Below are 6,398 nucleotides of genomic sequence, written 5' to 3' on the forward strand. Positions count from 1 at the left end.
ACTAAATGTTAGGGACGTGGGTCCAGAGTTGCCAGTGACTCTTTGTCAACATATAGGGAGAGCCCCCCTGAATAAGGAGCCAAGATAGAGAAAATTGGAGCCAGCAAATGGACAGGTGCTTAATGACATTAATGGAGCTTCTGGATCAAGCCATGCCTGAAGCTTGGATAGCCCTGACTATCCTGTGAGCCTATACATTGCTTTTTGCATACATTAGTTTGGGGTTTTCTGTTGCTTGCATCCTGGTCTCTCACTCAAAGGAGTGACTCACCTAACCCTCCCCACATGCCCATCCTGGACCTTGTCATCCTTTCAAATTGCTCTTCCTCTGAACCACCCTTCTAGTGTCCCATTCTCTGCCCATAGGCCCCTCCCCTCCCTTTTTCCCAGCTTGCTCACTTGGCCCCTTCAGCTGGGTGGCTTTCTGACTTTATGGGACCTGTGCTACTGTGGGGTTCACAGAGTAGGTCCCACATCCCTGAGAGGTGCCCTAAGTTGATGCCATATGACCACAACCAACCATACCTGAGTACTCACTGTGTCTGGTGCTCTGAGGACTCACAGGCCTGATCTCAGCCTCAAGACAACCCCAATCTTGAAAAAGGGTGTTCAAGACCCAAATTTACTGATGCAGTTGCTGAGACTCTGGGAGGCCACACAGCCAGGTCAAGAATCAAACCTGCTGTATGTAGCTCCAAAGCCTGTATTTTTCTGCCCTGATGCTCAGCTCCTACAGTGGGCTGGGGAGTCCAGGATCCACCATTTATTTACTATGTCTCCTGGACTTGGCTTCAAGAAGCCTCAATTCCAGCTGAACATTGAAGGCACTTGACACTGTGAGGCTAAGGAGAAGGGCTTTCTAGAGAAGGTGACCCTGGTACAGCAAGGAGGCAAAGGACTTGTGTGCAAGACAGCCCAGGCTTGAGCTCTCCTCTGCAGCCCAGTGTGGATTAGTATTAAATATCAGGAAGGGGCAGGTGGGAGCAGGCCCCTGCTAGAAGCTACCATAGTGGGCCTATCTCCACTATGATCTTTGGATCTGGGGCAAGCAAGATTGTTCTCCCCAAGTCTCAGTTTCCTCATACGTAAATGGTGCTAAGAAAGACTTAAAAATCACTCATCTGCTAACTAGGCAGAGTCTGATCACACTGTCTCTGGCCAAGACCTCCAGCCTCTGCACCCCCAATCCCTTGAATCCCCCTGGGGTTAGCACCCTACCTGTCTGTCACCAGGGCTACTCTGCTTGCGATGTTGCCTCCTCCCTGTGAGCCTCAACATCTCACCTCTGCCTTCTGGGTTCCCCAATCTGCCTTCTCCCTGGCCCCAGGACAGCTCTGCAGACACTGCAAAGGCCCCATCCCAGGGTGTGTAGCCTTAGTGACTGGTAGAAGGGGATCTCCACTCAGTCAATGTCCCTAGACCAACCTGGTCTAAAGCTGTCTGTCTACCAGGGCAGGGCTTGGAGGTGAGCACAGGGCCTGTTGGGAAGGGTCTGAGCTCCTAGCACAAGGGGTGCTGGATCTCACTGTCCCAGTCATCAGATCTTGGGTGATGTGGACCAGGGCATATTAGCTCTTTCAGCAGCTCCACCAGTTATGAGGAGGCAAAGAAGTCCTGGTTCTTCCCATAGCAACTGCTGTTAGGGCTACTTACACTTGCAAGCTGGGGGCGGTGATACTTGCAGAGGTATGGGAGAACAAAACATCTCATATGCCAAGGGGTTAGTCCAGTCATTCGTTCAACACCTACTGGATTGGGCCCCTTCTCTTGGACTGTGCCAAGCTGGGGGTGAATGGGAGCAGAGGCAGCGATGGGACTCAGTCACTTGCAGGAGAACAGATAAACCGGAAAGTTCCTGGTAGGGACATTCCAGACTGGAAGCCCCACAGTAGCGCAGGCTGCTGGGTTTGGGGAATGGTGAAAGGTGTAGTGGTAAAAGCAGTGGGGAAGATGTGACAGGGCACGAGGCCGGAGAAGTCAGCAGGGCTTCAGGTTCCCATGTCAACTCAATGGAGAAGGAAAACCAGGGAACTGGCTTGCACAATGTAGGGGCTGATTAAGTAGTTTCTGTAAGGCTGTATTTCCAAGACTGACGGAGCTTGAAGTCCACAGGCAGATGGTCAGGAGGGGAACACCATGAGCACATGAGCATACTGAAACCCCACTAGCACAGGGAGGACCCGTGACAACACACTGAAACCTGTGTCTATTCTTGTTGTCTCTGACCTCACTGATGAAGGTAGAAGCTGGGACCCTTAGCCACAGAGCTAGATGTGCACATACCTGCCCCAGGAGTCAGAAAAAACTGAAGGAGAGTCTGGGAAAAGCACAGCAATTGCAGGTCCAGGTGCTGCTTCATACCAATCAGGTGAGTCAGCAGATCAGCAATCCAAATGGTTGCTTCCTTCCAAATCTGGTGAGAATCTGCCTCCTGGCTCACCCTAATGGAAAATATACTAGTCAGGGAGTTCTGGAAAATATGGTTCAGCCAGGCCAAGTTGGCATGTTACAAAGCCCTCCCAATTCCACAGTTAAAACTGGGCGTGGGGGGTGGTGAGGAGGGCTTCCAGACCAGGTAGAGCATTCTGGCCAACTGGAAGACACAGACTCCACCTGAAGAGGGGCAGTGACTACCCAGCTCTTACTATTTTCAGAGCTTCCCAGTTTTCCAAATAATGTTAGAAGAAGCACCTCCTGAAAGTTTCCAAGTCCCTCTCTGGAGGCTGGGAGTGGTCTGGCCATCCAGGGAGGAATGGGGTAGGGTACCTCAGTGCAGCAGTGGTCCTACATGGGTCCTGGTTGTCGGAGGCACCTCCTCAAAATTTTTCAAAGTGGAAACTAAATTATTTTCTGAAATTTCCCATTATTTTAAAATATGGGCTTAAAAAACAAATACCCCATACGCATTAGAATGGCTACTATCAAAAAACAGGGCTGGGCGTTGTGACTTACACCTATAATCCCAGCACTTTGGGAGGCCAAGGTGGGAGGATCACTAGAGCCCAGGAGTTCAAGACCAGCCTAGGTAATATAACGAGACTCCCGTCTCTACAAAAAATACAAAAATTAGCCAGGCATGGTGGTGTGCGCCTTTAATCCCAGCTACTCAGGAGGCTGAGGTGGGAGAATCGCTTGAGCCCAGGAGGTGGAGACTGCAGTGAGCCAAGATCGAGCCACTGCACTCCAGCCCGGGCAACAGAGCCAGACCCTGTCTCAAAAAACAAAAACAAGCAAACAAACAAACAATAAAAACACAGAACATAGCAAGTGTTGGCAAGGATGTGGGGAAACTGGAACACTTGTGCACTGTTGGAAGAAGGAATGTAAAATGGTCCAACTGATATGGAAAACAGTATGGCAATTTCTCAAAAAATTAAATATAATTACTATGCAATCCAGCAATTCCACTTGTGGGTAAATGCCCCAAAGAATGGAAAGTAGTGATGAGAAGAGCACAACCATGTTCATAGTAGCACTATTCACAATAGCCAAGAGGTAGAAGCAGCCCAAGGGTCCATTGACAGATAAGTAGATTTTTAAATATGTGATCTACCCATACAATGGAATATTATTTGGCCTTAAAAAGGAAGGAAATTCTGACCCATGCTACAACATGGATGAATCTTGAGAACATTATGCCGAGTGAAAATAGCCAGTGACAAAAAGACAAACACTGCATGATTCCACTTAAATGAGGTATCTAGAGTAGTCAAATTCAGAGATAGAAAGTAGAATGGTGGTTATCAAGGGCTGAGGGGAGGGAAACATGGGGAGTTGTTTAACTTTCAGTTTTGCAAGATGAAAAAGTTTCAGAGATTGGTTGCATAACAATGTGAATACAATTAACAGTATTGAATGTATATTTTAAAATGTTTGGCTGGGCACAGTGGCTCACGCCTGTAATCCCAGTACTTTGGGAGGCCGAGGTCGGTGGATCACCTGAGCTCAGGAGTTTGAGACCAGCCTGGCCAACATAGCAAAACCCCATCTCTACTAAAAATACAAAAATTATCTGGGCATGGTGGTGGGCACCTGTAGCCCCAGCTACTCGGGAGGCTGAGGCAGAAGAATCACTTGAACTCGGGAGGCGGAGGTTGCAGTGAGCCAAGATCTTGCCACTGCACTCCAGCCTTGGGGGCAGAGCAGGACCTCTGTCTCAAAAAAAAAAAAAAAAAAAAAAGGCTAAGATGGCAGATTTTATGTCACATGCATTTTACCAGAATTAAAAAATAAATATATATTGTATGGGCCAAACAAAATCACTGTGTGAGCTAAATGTGGCCTGAAGTTCCCCAACTTTGAGATTTCTCAACTGGATCTTCTATGAGGGCACTTCTGGCCACTTCACAAGACAAGAAGCCCCAAATGATGATGTCCTGAAGGAGACTCAACCAAAGGTAGCCATATGCTGGTGAAAGCCAAAGACCTATCTGCCAGTGCCGAGCGTCTACACCTGGGTAACAACCTCTCCATAGAGGATTGTCATTAGGACCCCAGAGCCTTGCCCAGTGCACCTTACAAATATGCCCTCCCACAGGCTCCTTTTCTTGCTCACCTCTTCTTGGCTCTCCCAACCCCTATCCTTCTTCTGGCTGTCTTGGTTAGGGACTGTGAAAGACTCTGCCTTTTACAACTTTCTGTGGTAGGACAGGGGGTTGGGTGGTGCGGTGCTTCACACCTTTAATCCCAGCACTTTGGGAAGCCAAGGCGGGAGGATCGCTTGAGCCCAGGAGTCTGAGATCAGCCGGGGCAACATAGTGAGACTCCCATCTCTACAAAAAACATGAAAATTAGCTAGGTGTGGTGGCATGTGTCTGTATTCCTAGCTACTTGGGAGGCTGAGATGGGAGAATCACTTGAGCCCAGGAGGCAGAGGTTGCAGTGAGCCAAGATCGCGCCACTGCACTCTAGCCTGGGTGACAGAGTGAGACCCTGTCTCGGAAAAAAAAAAAAAAAAAAGTTCTGTACGTACTGAGGACCCTCTCAGGCAGTCCTCAGAGGAGCCTAAGCCAAAGCTCCTATCCCCAGGGAATGAGGTTCAACCCTTCCCATCACTTGTTCCTCACTCTGGTTGAGAAGAAAGAGGCCCAGGTAAGAATAAGGAGCTCCTACAGGCCCAGGTAGGAATCTAGGAGTCTGAGGCCTCCCTTACTGCCTCTGGTTCTCCCAATGACACCCACCCTCCAGACTCTTCTTGGCAACAAGCAAGATCTCATCCAACTTCCCCAAGCTGATACACTCCTCCCAAGCCAGGAGTCCTGTGGACTTGTCCTTAACTTACCTATGTCAAGCCATATGTGCTTGCCTGGGTCTGCTTCCACCTCTATACAAAGTAGCGTTCAGCTTTAGGCATACAAGCTTTGCATGAGACAATGGATCAAGATGGACTGCAGACAGGACTGAGGGGCAGGCACCTGTATCCATCAGGACCAGAAATCCCAGGGACCCTCTGCCTCCTCTAAGGCTACAGTGCAGGGAAGCATACCCTTAAGACTTAGAGCCAAGCCTGGTCACTGCTAGAGGGTGAAAGGGAGGGAGGTGGGAAGGACTGCTATCTGGGAGCCAAGAGAGGGGCCAGATGGCCACATCCTAGGCCTGCCCCAACCTGCTCCAGAGAATGGTAGAGGGCCTGGCTCCACCTGGCCACACCCAGACAGGCAGGTGGGAGCTACCCTGTTTGGTCCAGATTTGACTAAGAACAAAAGACAGGGGAAGATGCTCCATTGCTCTAGTAAGCAGGATTAAATGTTGGCAAGGTGGGAAAATGAAGATTCTTATGCCCCTGAAATATGTGAAAATTTGGAGAGCAATTTGGCAATACCTAGTAAAGCTGATGACTTAGAGAAAAAGAAGTTGCAGAATGCCCAAGATGATACCATTTATGTAAACCTGAAACTCATAAAATGATACTGTATGCTCTTAGACATAAGGATTTGCTTTTTTTTTTCTGAGACAGAGTCTCACTCAGCTGCCCAGGCTGAAGTGCAGTGGTGTGATCTTGGCTCACTACAACCACCGTCTCCCGGGTTCAAGCGATTCTCTTATCTCAGTCTCCCAAGTAGCTGGGATTACAGGCACCTGCCGTCATGCCCGGCTAATTTTTGTATTTTAGTAGAGATAGGGTTTCACCATGTTGGCCAGGCTGGCCTTGAACTCCTGGCCTCAGGTGATCCACCTGCCTTGGCCTCCCAAAGTGCTAGGATTACAGGAGTGAGCCACCTCGCCCGGCCAGGATTTGCTTCTAACATCACATTTATACGAAAGTATAAAAACCTGAATGAAAAGGAAACAAGCCCCTGCAGGCATTATATTCTTTCATGTTAAAACGAAAAGACCTCACCAAACTAATTTGCAACCATGAGAAACAGTGGGGAGATGATAATGAAAAACAAAGGGAA

The sequence above is a fragment of the Pongo abelii genome, chromosome 2 (genome assembly GCF_028885655.2).
Source record: "Pongo abelii isolate AG06213 chromosome 2, NHGRI_mPonAbe1-v2.0_pri, whole genome shotgun sequence".
In the NCBI taxonomy this organism is placed as follows: domain Eukaryota; kingdom Metazoa; phylum Chordata; class Mammalia; order Primates; family Hominidae; genus Pongo; species Pongo abelii.